Here is a 14,260-nt window from a genome sequence, read left to right on the forward strand (position 1 = left end):
CAGTACTATCCTCACCCATAAAACTGCACTAGTTCCTTCTTCCCAATGGCTCACATGATTCTGAGTCTCATAGAACCACCTTCCAATAATGAAAAGCTTAATATAATGAGGTTCAGAGATCTGTATTCAGAACATTCCTTGTAAGTATTTCTTTTGCCTGCCATAACTCTAGATAGCAGGCCTGACTCACAAAAATTAAAACAACCAGTGAAGCTTGAAGGCGAACCATTCTGTTCCTCATATCCATAGGTTTATAGCTGAACTCCATGCAAGGCATTTTCATTGTCATTTCTCTAAATCTTTTGAATGTTGCTCTAAGTCTTATACTTTCCCATTTATTCCCACATGCCAATGCTCCACATCATTCATAAAATGAAACAGTAGCAAAGATTTGCTGCTTCAAAATGAGGACATACTGACTTTTCCACAAATTCATTTACCCAAGTATAAACACCCAAATACTGACAAAAAAATATGGGAAAATGTGCCGTGGTATAGAATTGCATCTCAAATGTTTTTTGATGATGTTTGTCTGGCAGAGTCCTATATATCTGTGTTTCTGTAGTTTTGGATACACAGCCCTACAAAATGTGAAATAGAATTGTCTCCTAATTTTAATAAGGCCTGCTTTGGCAAGTAGTCAGAAATAAACCCAAAACGTGACTGAAAGACAATTTTTTGATGTTTTAAGAAATGCAACATTCAATGGAATCAGAGGTTGGTCTCAAAAGAGATGTCATTCTCCTTCTTCAAGTCTCATAAAACACAAACACACACAAACATACACCCTGGAGAATACTTACCAAGAGCTAAGCTCTAAAATTAAAGAATCTGTAGAAAATACAATGATGCACCTGAAAATATTGCTTCAGTATTTCAGTATTCAAAAGTTTTCATTCTCTCTTTTGTGTGAAATTCAATTACACAGAAAGAAAACAAATGGAGTAAACAATGAAAATGGCATATGGGATTTTTTTTTCAATTACTATAAACTGCACTCTAAAACAAAAAGACCATTTATGTAGCAATTGCATCTAATGATGTGCATTTTTCTCCTGTCAGGCTACCCTTGATTTTAAAAATACCTTCTTTGGAGCCTCATTGCACTAAATCCAGTCATTAACTCCTTTATAACAACAAATTATTTCTCCCCATAAATGCAAACAATAATAATCTTGCTCCAATCTTGACATTTCTGTCAAAAAAAAACTTTTTAAAACTTTGACATTTTACTAAGAAAGACTCAGTGAGGTATTTACATCTTTCTAGAAATATTTCATTGAGCCCACTGTGACCATTCTAAAACAGCAAAAAGGAAAGATATGAATCTCATTGTTTTAACTTAATGTATTGCTTTAGAATAAGAAAAAAGAAGCTACTCTTATGTACAAATGCAACACTGATAAAAATATCAAAGCATACATCTATAAGATTAATCTTCTAGAAAATTAAAATACTAAAATTCTTCTTTGGATTCACTTAAACGGCAATATTTAAGAGATGACTCAAGAACAATTGAAATTTTCCTCCAGAAGATTTAAAAAAATAATTTAACATATTTAGATAGAAACTATATATAACTCTCTCCATATAAATACATATAACTATATATTCTATGTGAATAGAATACATGCAACTGTAATGATATATTTATATACGTAACTATACATTGTATAAGTAACTATACATTTATATAAGTATAGATAATATATAAGTATATATTCATAAAAGTATTTATATATATTTATATTATACATATAAATTAAATATATATAAGGGTTCGATCCCTGGGTTGGGAAGATCTCCTGGAGAAAGGAATACCCACTCCAGTATTCTGCCCTGGAGAATTCTATGGACTATCCATGGGGTCCTAAAGAGTCAGAGATGACTGAGCGACTTTCACTTTCACTTTCAAGAATATATATATGTATATATATTCACTGTCTAACTTACGTCATTTAAGCTTGAACTGGTAAGGTATACAAAATACTTATCATAGATGCCCCACTCTCCCCAAGAAAATTTCATTATTTTAATAGGAAACCTTCTTTGAGCCAAAAAGAACTTAAATATCAATGACAAGCCAGTGGTGACATCTGAAACTCTTCCACCACGTGGAAAGCAGACTCTAGCACCCACCTTCTCCCATACCTCAAAACAGTACTACGTATCTGTGAAAGTTTTGGAGTTCCACCCATATACACCTGAGACTATGGGGCAGTCAGATAACAGATGTCACCACCTGCCAGTCCTCCTCCTGGCGATGATGCAGTGTGGTGGAAAGAGCAATGGGCTCTGGAGGCCACAAACCTGGAATCCAATCCTTTTGCTAATGTTGAGTCTTGGGCTAGTTGCCTTCTATCTCTGTGAGCTTCAGCTGTCCTCATCTGTAAAATGAGGAAAACAAAACCAGCCTTCAAGGTTGTAGTAAAGGTAACACATACAAAGTTTCAGGCAGAGTACAGGACAGAGAAAGGTAGGCATGAGGGAATCCACCTGATGGGAGAAGTAAGACAGTTTCCAAAGTCTGAAGAAACAAAAGTAATTGTGAGATCTCTAAAAACTTTGTCTTGGGCTAATCCTGAGCACCATTATTAAGGATGGAAATTATTTTCTTTCATGCATTCACTCATCTGTTAGGTCCACAATTACTGAGCTTCTTAACTATGCTAGCAAGGCAGACAGACCCATATATAACTATAATACACAGATGCTATCACTGGTGAAAGGGTGAAGTGAGAGCTAGAGATGACTGTCAATGAGGTCCTGAAAACAACAGGGAACATTTCAGGTCAAGTCACATAAAGTCAAACAGGGATTAGTAGAGGGACACTGCCAGGGGGTTTCAGGGCCACATACAGGTGGTTCACACCAATCTCTCTAGGAATATGAAGGTGGGAGCAGTTGTACCAGGAGATCAGTGAGGCGGTCTCTCCATCATTGTCATGACAGGGACTCAGATGGGGACTGGTCTGGGAAGTTGTGCATTCAGGCCACGAGGGGTTCTAGGCCTTTTCCAGACCAGCTGGACCATCACAATATGAATATCCTTAGATACCACCAATTCAAGAGGGCAGGTTAGCTAGAAAGAAGAACCTGCAAGGGAGTAGAGAAAGATTTCTATTAATATAACTTTTCAGATAGAGTGAGGGAGTCAGACTTATTTTATATTTGATAATACGAATAACCAATCTAAAAGTATCAAATATAAATTAGAATAGAATGATGAATGATAAAGTGATGTTTATTCTGTTTGATTCTACACATTCCTGATTGTGTTGATGATAGAAAATAATAGCAGTTACCATATCCTGTACATTTCCTATGTGTCAGGAAATGATTTAAGTGCTTAGTATTTACCTTTCACAACAACCCATGAAATAGACAGTATTACGTCCCCACTTTAAAAATGAGCAAATGTAGAAACTGAGAGGGTAACTAGCTGAAGGTCACACAGATAGTCAGTGATGGTGCTGGGTTTCAGACCCAGAACTGCCTACAACTCCAGAAACTTCACTCTTTCCTCCTGCTTATATGCTAACTGAATTTCTAAATGGCTCTGTGGACATTCCAAAAAACAAGAATTTAACAAAGTGCTATTTACTAATCTCTATTATCACATAAATATTACTAACATTACTATGAATGTGATAAATTTCTATATAGAAATTTATATATATTAAGAGTTTTAGGTCTCAAAGTGAACTTTGAAGTAAATTTAATCAACCCTCAATTCCGCAAACAAGGATCTGAGCTATCTCAAGTTTCATTGAACAATAACAAAAACACAAATGGCTCTCATTAAAGTGCTAGACAAAGTGAAACTCTTTGTTTATATTTGTTGATAATGATGATAATTACAGTTTGAAATAAAATGACAAGGCCCTAACAGGATAGTATCTGCTTACTCTGGAATTTGACACAAAAGGTTAGAAAGTTTTCAAACCTCATTAACTAACTTTGTTGCTTAACAACATGACAAAAATCAAGGGGCTTCCTGCACACAGGCTATTTGGCTCTCTCTTAATCATTCTGAAATTATCAAAGGTATGTCCTGGTTTAATTATCCTTAGTGGATTAATTTTTATTAAAAAACCTGGTTGTCCAAAATTGAATTTTTTTTCCTCAAGCAGAGAAAAGCCTTTCTAAAAGTAATTGAAAATAAAAGCATTATTGAAAAAGCAAAAATTAGTCAAAATCAATTGCAGGATAAGGCCAATATCAACCATTATAGAATAAAGCCATAAATTTTTTTTTTCAAGCTTGTCAACCAGCATTTTAATAGTTAAAAAAACACAAATAAACAAATGTATTCAAACAAGCATCAATGACCCTGAAGAGAAAGTGTTAGTCCCTGAGCCGTGTCTGACTCTTTGTGACCTTAAAGACTCTAGCCTGCCAGGCTCCTCTGTTCCTGGAATTCTCCAGGCAAGAATACTGGAGTGGGGAGTCATTCCCTTCTCTGGGGGATCTTCTCTTACCCTTAATCCAGATATTCCTTCCCACCATCTCAACGGGTAGTATGTAGATTACCCAAAGCATCAAGGAGCTACTTGAGGTTCACGGAGCCCTACGTTTCTGTAGAGGGATACCACTGAGTATATCTCCTGGGTGGAGGTCCTTCCTGGTTTGCACTCACCAGTCATTTGTTTCATCTTCCAGATAGCTTCACATGCCCAAATCTCATAAGAATTTGGTCATTCTGAGGCATGCTTTAGGTAGATCTTATTTATAGAACCCAAATCCCTCTTAGGTCCAGAGGAGAAAGCTTCAAATTGCTGAAGGCAATACAAATGCTTTATGGCCCAGAGAAATTCTTTGGCAGGTGTCCTGCAAGCTTCTAAGAATGATTTTGCTGTGAGTTCCTGCACCATGAACAACCCAGCCTGAGCTCCACCCCCTCCAGTAGAGGGGCCTATTACAGACAAATCAGCCCATCTTTACTGGACAGGGAAGCCTTCTGTGCCAGATGTGTTCAAGGCCAAGGCTGGATGTCTACCACTTCTTGCTGGCAGGCATGTTCACATGCAGCCCACAGCTCTCAGCATGGGCTGTTGGGTGGTTAACCATGCAGTCACAACTGCCTCCTAGCAATAATAGCACAAACAACCTTGGGGCAGTTAGTTGACAGGTGGAAGAGGGAGGGAATAGTCACAAGAAGATGAAACATAATTACATTCCTCCTCCTTGAAATCTCTACAGGATGGATACAAATTGAGAACTGAGGTAGGTAGGGACAAGTGAGAATGGAAGTCTAGCGTCTCCTTGGGATATAGTCAAGGAAGCTGGTGAACAAACAGAATTAAGAGAAGCTTGGGCTCAACAGTGTGGCTTGGATCTGGATCAGGATGTCCACAGGATCTATCTCACTAGCCCACTAGACATCTTGCCCACAGGACCTTAGACTTACCTGGTCTCAAATTGAACATCCCTGCATTGCCTCTACCCTGCTACTTCCTTTGCAAAGCCATCTCAGTGAATGATATCCCAATCTACCAGTTTATCAGAGAAAGAACCTAGAAGCCATTTTAGACTTCCTCCCTCATCTTCCACACCTGATCAGTTACCAAGTCCTATAGATTCTATCTTCTAAATAATCTTTCTGACCAGCCTTTCCTTCCAGTTTGTGCCACCAACTGTCACAAACCTTGTTCTCCATTGTATGCCTGACCTTATTAAATTACAAATTGGATCATGCCATTGTCCTAGTCCATTCTTTCCATGGCTCTCCATCATCTACCTGGAGGTTTCTTGAGACAATGCCTTCACTGCCAGGTATTTAAATGTGCAAAGTCAATGATATGATACAGCCAAGCAGGAGGCAGTATGGACCTGGAAAAGACCTATCCCACTTAGAGGCATTCAAGCCTACAACTATCTTACAACAGCTGTGCTGGCCAGTAAAACTCTTCCTGAGGTCATTTTGATACTTCTGTCTATACAGCAGAGTCCAAACTCCTTAAACTCCCTGCATTTAGCTCTGTGAGGTAGCTAGTATCTGCTTCTTTGGCCTTGTCTTCAGCTATTTTCAGCAAGTAGCTTTCATTTTCATAAAGATTTTTTTTCACACAGCAGTGCCTTTGAACATGATCTTCCCTTAGCCTGGGCCCCTCTTCTTTCGCTATCTTGCCTGGAAACTTTCATTTTAAGACTCTGCTGCTGACCTTCTGGACTCCCAGGGAGAGTAGTACTCTGGACATACATCTGTTATTGTTCTTCTTTCTCAACTTACAAATATTTATTTTTCTTCCCTACTAGACAGTACTTAGGGGACTTGTCTAAAATTGCACAAATTACATGCTACAAAATAAACAGCAAAGGCAAAATTTTCTGGAGACAGTTTTCCTCCACAAAATTTCAACGGTTGAAAAAATATTGTTTGAATATCACAGAACACTTTTATTATTTATTTGGTGTTAATTTTGAGTATCTTTAGAGAGCTAATGAAGAATTTAAGGGGCTTCTGAATATGCACTACTCTATGACTTTAGACAGTCTCTGCCCACAAAACTTTATTGAATATGGTATTACAACAATGTCTTTCTTAAACTTACTATTTTGTACTGGGGTATAACCGATTAACAATGTTGTGATTGTTTCAGATGGACAGCAAAGGGACTCAGTCATACCATATACATGTATCCATTCTCTCCCAAACTCCCCTCCCATCCGGGCTGCCACATAACATTAGATATTGCAAAAATCTTATGCCAGAAAAGCTGCTTTAGGCCTTGATCATTTCACAAAATGTTAACAGGATAATATTAATTATTATTGTGAATTTTTAGTGTTCAAAAGAAAGAGAAGAAGAAAGAAACTGTTACAAGTTCCAGTGCCTTTTAAAAAGTCACTTGAAGAAATAAAAGGGAACTCAACTCCACTCCCACAACTGGGTCACAAGCTCCATTGGCAGAAGTAGTTGAGTGCTCAGTCACATGAAATAGTTCTATTTCTCAGAACTTGTCCAAAGGGACCTCTCCTGCCTGCAGAGATAGAAGTAAGGAAAAAAGAATCTTTCCTGTACCTTTAAGTTTGACCTGCTTCATTTTTTCCCCCTCCCTTCCTGCCCATTGATTTAAGTCATTGGAGAGACATGGAAATAAAATGGGAAGTTGGAAAGGAAAGTGATAGTGAAGGATGAAGGGAAGAGCAGTAATGGGGTCTTTCGAGGTATCCATGCCTGCAGTGGCTGAAGTTAAATGAAGTCTATCACAAAGCTACAGTGACCTCGCCACTTCCTACTTTGCACATAACAGATTGAGCTCTAACACTGACTTAAAGGTGAATGGTCTGGAGTGAACTCATTCATTCCTTGTTCACCAAATCCTCCCAGAATTCTTTTTTAATAATTATTGTTAAGATTATACATGCTTTTATTCTTATTAACCAATGTGAAAGCGATTAAGATTTGGCTGGGAAAAAAATACAAAGGCAAAAGGCATTCTATTCTAATATAAAATGAACATGCTAATGAAAGAAAATTGGTAAAATATAGAAAAGCATGCAGAAAAAAACCCACCTATACTCAAGTATCTATATATAATTATGACTGTATTGTATGTACTTCTTACACTTTAACTTTATTACAAGCTCTTGCCTTGTTTTTAGAAACTTCATTTTTTTAAAAATAGTTACATAGTAAATTTTGAAGTGAATATTGTAATTTATATAACCATTTCTCCATTACTAGACATTTGTGTTTTTCAAAGATTCTGGAATAGCAATATGGATTTAACCCTTTTAAAAGCTCTCAATACCAGCAATGAGTAAACAAGAATGCCTCCAGGAAGGTGTAGGAAGCAGTAGGAGAAAGATTTAGAAAGTTTCTAGCCATTGGTTTCTTTTACCCAAGAAAAACAGGTAGAAGATCATGAATTACGGACAAAAGCAGGAAATACTCCGAAATTTCCTCAAGAAAAATGTACTTAAGTCTTTGTTGACCTGAAGTTCCCACCTCTAGCAAGGCTTTGGGGGAAGAGAGAAATGTTGAATAAGGAGTACAGACAAATGAGAGGTGGTGTAAAGATATGAAGTTGGAAAAAAGAAAACACAGGCTCTTAAGTGACATCCTGAAGAGTTTTTCTCCCATTGCTGCCTTGGTGACTAGACTATCTGATAAGCTTGCCACAAATCCTTAGGTGGAACCTTTTCTTAAAGAACTTTAACAACCATTTGTTAACAGTAATCTCCTTTCTACCCTAAGTGTCTTTTCTCCAAATCATTCATCTTTTCCCACGCTCTTTATACTTTACCAGCAACAGAGTAAGGGGCAGATGTTGTTTCACAGAATGCATGTGGCTGGAATCACCACTGTGGGAAAGAATGCTTTGAAAGTAATAGAGAATTTAGAGTCTCCCTAAATGGAATTTTCCTGGACTTTTGTGGCAGTCTGGGGGAAACATGCAACTATTGTTATACTTCCACTTGATTTTCACTTAAATCAATTTTTTTCTTAGTTATCTTAAGGGACTTCCCTGGGAGTCCAGTGGTTTCCGCCTTCCAATGCAGGGGATGTGTATTCAGTCCCTGGTTGGGGGTCTAAGACCCCACATGCTGCGGAGCCTGTGCACCACAACTAGAAAGAAGACTACACACTGCAATGAAGGGCCCACCTGCCACAACTAAGATCCAGCGCAACCAAAGATAAATAAATATTTTTAAAAAGAAGTTTATCTTAAAATTTTGAACTCATTCTGTTTTGCCAAAAGTGTTTTTAATTATTATCGCAGTTTGTCCTCATGAAACTCTGAGAGATGGGTGGACAGGTATTAAGACCTCCACTTCAGAAAGAAAAAACAGTTGAAGATAATAAAGGCACTGCCATCAGATCCCAGAGAGCTTGTCTTTCAGCCCAGTGTGCCGTACCCTATAGATTAGACTGTCACAGTGGCTTTAGCAAATGGCATTGTTAGAAAATCTGTGGACAAATGGCTTGTGCTTCTGTGATCAGGAATCTCACAACAGTTTTGTATTACAGTTTCAAACTTAACTTATAAACCCTGAAAATTTTCCTCACGTACATATTGATGTATTCTGTCTTAAAATCTCCCTGTGCACATGTGCTATGTCAGTTCAGTTGGGTCCAACTCTGTGCAACCCTATGAACTATAGCCCACCTGGCTCCTCTGTCCGTGGGACTCTCCAGGCAAGAATACTGGAGTGGGTTGCCATGACCTCCTCCTGGGACTCTTGCCCACCCAGGAATCAAACCTGCATCTCTTATGTCACCTGCATTGGCAGGAGGTTCTTTACCACTAGCGCCACCTGGAAAGCCCCAAACCTCCCCTAGTTTCTTCAAATGTGAATTTTAAAAATTTCTTATCTAATTAACCCACATATAAGTAGAAACCAAAAATAATTTTATCATTAATTTTTACAAAAAGTTAAAAGAGATAAAGACAAATCTTCACATATTGTCCATATTTGAAAAACTATGGTTGAGATTTAAATGGTAAGCAAAATTATCAAATGCAAGTGTGTCTCTTAAATGCAGAAAAACTACACTATGTGTGGCTTAAATAAGTGAATATTTATCCTGACATTACCCGACTCTGTCAAATAAAGTAGAACAATACTTATTGTTGATAATTAGGTATATAAATGTTCAGCCTGAAAAATTCATCAATAGAAAATGCATCTGTGTATGGATGTTTGCCTTTTAAACTAATGTGACTTGATAAAAAACTGGAATACAGAAGACCCCTGAAGAATATAAAACTGAAGTAGAAGATGTCTTCCAAACACAATACTTTAAAGTATTACTAATTTTCTTTTCTGTGTATGCATGTGTGTATGCATATGTGTATGCATATGTGTGTTATTGTCAAAGAGCAATTTTCAAGAGCCCTCAACTAGCCTCTGAATATGGTTGTAATTTAGCACTTGACCACGCTGAATTAAATGCTGTACTCTATATGGAAATATTACTTTGTACTGTTTCCTGTTTCCTGAAAAGACTGCAAGTGTCTTCATGTTAAGAACTTGGTCTTCTATTTCTTTTGTATCCTCCACAAAAGTGCCTGCTACAATGTCTGTATCGAATTTAAAGAAATAAATTCATCCAGTGTTCCATGAGAACCAGTCCAACTAACCATCCAATCTTTGGCATAAGTTATTCTCATTCTCTAAGCTATACAATCCAAACCAAATGTTATCATTATTATTTTGTGGAGCATCCTGACCCTACAGTAATCTGCATTTGTATGATATGGTTTCAAGTATGATGATGATGGTGATGATGACTTTTCTGCAGTCACTCCCTGAAGGTTTTAAAGCCTCAGACATATTTGTAAATGTAATGAAGGTGGTAAGGCAGTGACTGAAAGCAGTGAGTCCATCATCACTGAATCTCTGGTAAGTTGTTCACAGTATGTGGAGAGACCTCTTAGGAAGGAGAGTTGGAATAATCACAGTTATCTGGGAGCTCAGCCACATTAACTCATATTGACCTATAAGTATTATCGGAAAAATTCTTGTCTTTCCCAAATCTAAAATCAATTCCTTTTCATGTGACAGGTATTTACTAAAACTGCCTTGGCTGTGTTCTATCTGGTTCTAGACAATTTCTGTCCCTACAATCTGAATTTTGAATTACAAGCTTATGAGCAACTCGTTGACTGTAGTATCTTATTATTGAACCCCACACCTGAACTGACAGTGTCACCTGATTCCAACTTTGACTCTAGCTTCCTAATAAAAGATTCAGACTCCTTTTGCCCTTGTCTGGGATTTATAGGTGGGTCTGCTTCAGGTAGTGGTTCTTAATCTTTTTGAGGGGTTCCCTGAAAAATGTATGAAAACTGTGAACTCATCTCCTCTAAAACAGATATATATGTTCACAAACACACAGAGATTTGCATACAATTTCAAGAGGTTCATGATCCTTTAGAGGCTCCTTAAAAGGAACATCCACTGGTAGTAACCTACAGTGTAAAAGAAAAAAACCAAACCCTACAAAAACAACGCACATCTGTATAATCTAGGATTGGTTTTTATATCTATCAGTGAATAACTTCCTTTTGAGTTACAGATATAAGGGAGAAAGAGATAAACTCAGCTATGCAGAACCAAATTAATGAACTTATATGGATCTGATCTACAAGTTTCTAAACAGCCAGAGAAGGTCAAAGACCTCCTCTGTTTTATTAACCTTTGCTGGAGTTTGATAAAAGCTAGTTCTTGTCTTTATGACTTCCAAGATTTTCCTCCTAAAAAAGTCACCAACGTGATATATGTATATTGTAGAAATGTTGGAAAATGAGGAAAAGCATAAATAAGAATTTTTTAAATCCCTCACAATCCCAGCAATAAAAACACCCAATTGTCATTATTTTAGTGTACTAATTTTCAGTCTTTTTTATTTATATTTGTTAGACTTTCACAACCTCCTTCCTTCAAATTCTCCTTTACTTTTATATAAGAACCTGTTGTGCATTCAAAGACTTAGTTCAGTCTTCAGGCATATACAAAACTTCCAGGTGGCCTAGGACTTGTCCCAGGCCTGCACACTTTTGAGCTCTGAGTGCAAATTCACCTCCCAGTTATCTTTATCTAAACAAAGCATGGTCTCTAGCTGAAGGTTAGGCATCCATAAGAGACTGCTATTGTGTCTTCTGTTTATTAACTCTGCATCAATGTTTGTCACTGTGATGATAATTACAGTTTTGGAATCCTGGGTTCAACTCTTGTTTCCACTGCCATCTTCCAGTTTTGTGAAACAGATAAATTACTTAGCTCATCTGTACTGCAATATTCTCATCTATAAATGAGTACCTAGAAAGTATGTAGAACAGACTGTCACCAGGAAGCATTCAGCGGATGCTACCTATCACTGCTCTCATTTATATATTGTTGTTGTTTCCATTCCTCCATGATGCTTTCTGTGTTGTGTTAGTCCTGTTGTCGCTCTTGATCAAAGAGGTAAAGACTCCCCTTTTTAAACATGATCACAGCCCCCAAAAGTAACAATAATTATTTAATATCATAAAATATTCAGTGTTCACATTTTCTAATTGTCTTCTAAATGTCTTTTGTTGTTTGAATCTAGAGCAAAACAAGGTCTGTACATTGCAACTGATTAACATGGGTTCTCTTATGAGCAGACATCCTTTTCTTGCCTTTATTCCCAAACGAAAATGTAAAATTGTTGTGTAGCAAAAACAACCCTCTTCAAATGAAGCAGAAGTTCAAAATGCTGTCCTGGAGGAGTCAGTGAAAATGTCAAGTCATTGCCTTTGCCGAGGAGATAAGCACTTGGCATATACCTTTCTCTGAGTGATAAAGAAGGAAAGGAGGAAGTGTGCTTCCCGGTAAACTTTTTTATTAGCCACAGAGAACTGCATTACAAACATGATGCTTATGAAACAAAGTGCTCTACAGTAAGTAGGAATTGAGGAAATAGAAAATGGATTGTAAATCTGGAAACCATTCCTTTATTTCAGTGAAAGAGAAGATTCTAAATGGTCAAAACAGTCTACTTTTAAAGTTCTGTAAATGGGGGTTGGATTGATGAATCCTATTTAGGATTTTTAAACCTAAAGCTCGAACCTATTAAGGCTTTTCCATTTTCAAACTTTTCTTACTCCATTCTAATCTGTCTTTGATAAAAGAAAAAAAAAATCACTTTAGGTGACAGGAAATTAATCCAAGAGTTCCACTTTCATTGTTAAGACTGTCTCTTTCAGATTGCACCTTAAACAAAGCTCCCTTTTCATTTTAAAACAGAAAGAAACTCCAGTGTTAGAACACAACACACACGAAATAATTATCATGTAATAGAAGCAAGATAAGTATACAGTAATATAGTGCAGGGGTTAAGAACCTGGGCTGCAAAGAGAGAACACTGCCCTCTGTTTCTTTGCCTGTAAAATGGGGACAATAAAGAGAAGGTGCTTCATAGAAGAGCTGCTGCTGGGGTCACTTATATGAGATCATGAGAAGCACCCAGCACTGAATAACACTTAGTAAAGACTGGCTGTTATTATGATGAGAAAGTTCAGGAAGGGATGTTTTGTCCTGACTAGTTTTATCACAAAAGGAGTTTACTTCATGGTAACATTGTGAGTCAGTTACCACAGAAGGCAGCAAGCTCCCTGCACAGACATTGTTAAAAGAACCCAGGTCAAAGAAGTATTCTATACAGGCAGTGTAAAACTGTTTCCCTCTCTGGGGCTCCAAACATTTGACAATAGTACAAGAAAAGGCTCTGTGTATAATAAGTTCTAGGTAAGACAATACTGTGGAAAGTGAACTAAATAGTGATTAACTTGAAATTGGACTCTGATCCCAAAGGGAACCAGCCAGAGTAGCCCAGTCCTAACTGGCCCTGAGAAGGAAAAACAAGCTTGCATCTATCTCAACTATGATCTGGCTAGATATGATCTAAGCTTTGAACAGTGCCTTTCAGGTGCATAATACACATTAGACAACACTAAGAAGGGAGCTTTAAGCTGGGGTGTGAGGAACTGACACAGGGAAATGAAGACCTAACATATGTGATTCAGCCTTTCTCTACTCTCTCATTTCAGTCACACAAGTTTCCTTTTCTGTTAGGTTTCTCTCAAATAATTGCAATAATGTATTAAGTTAATCAGTTAACAAAAAGGGGTGGTAGTTGCTATTCATAGTATCAGAGGATTCATTTTCAAATGATTTGTTGCAGAATTCCTTTCAAATAAAGTTCCCTCCCTCATAATGCAAAAACCCACAGCCCTTCCCAAGGCCCTCTCCATTACTCCTCAAATCTCTGAGGAAAGGGGGGAGAAAGAGATCTTCAATGAAAATTTCCTTATTAATACCTTAATCTTATGTTTCTTTAAATGCTTTCTAGTTTTAAAGGACTTTTAGATCCACAGTTGTAGCTTAGTTAAGCTTTGTACAAGATAGTACAAGATAGTACAAGTTAAGCTTCATACAAGATAGTACAAGATAGTACAAGTTAAGCTTCGTACAAGATAGATTTGAGAGGTGAGGAAAAGCTACCTATGGTAGTTAGGCATGTGTGAGACTTGAACTCAAGATGTTTTCAACCAAGTCCTACAGTCTGGAGCCAGAAGCATGTGGCCTTGTGCTCACACTCACTAGTTTTGTGCTGCTGCCTTTCCTGCCTTTGGTGAGCTGCTGCTGCTGCTGCTGCTAAGTCTCTTCAGTCGTGTCCGACTCTGTGCAACCCCATAGATGGCAGCTCACCGGGCTCCGCTGTCCCTGGGATTCTCCAGGCAAGAACACTGGAGTGGATTGCCATTGCCTTCTCCATTTGGTG

At 37.6% G+C, this 14,260-nt stretch overlaps 1 long non-coding RNA gene across 1 annotated transcript in view; it reads right to left on the reverse strand.

Annotated features, from left to right (window-relative positions):
- Positions 1-14,260, reverse strand: part of LOC145546144 (uncharacterized) — a 216,245-nt gene that overhangs the window by 200,193 nt on the left and 1,792 nt on the right. Inside the window, exons 2-3 of the long non-coding RNA XR_014082557.1 lie at positions 2,911-3,096; positions 2,311-2,387 (exon numbers count right to left, since the gene is read on the reverse strand). This is a non-coding gene — a long non-coding RNA (uncharacterized LOC145546144). The remainder of the gene's footprint in view (positions 1-2,310; positions 2,388-2,910; positions 3,097-14,260) is intronic.

The sequence above is a fragment of the Giraffa tippelskirchi genome, chromosome 4, assembly GCF_054371585.1.
Source record: "Giraffa tippelskirchi isolate mGirTip1 chromosome 4, T2T-mGirTip1v1.2.pri, whole genome shotgun sequence".
Classification (NCBI taxonomy): domain Eukaryota; kingdom Metazoa; phylum Chordata; class Mammalia; order Artiodactyla; family Giraffidae; genus Giraffa; species Giraffa tippelskirchi.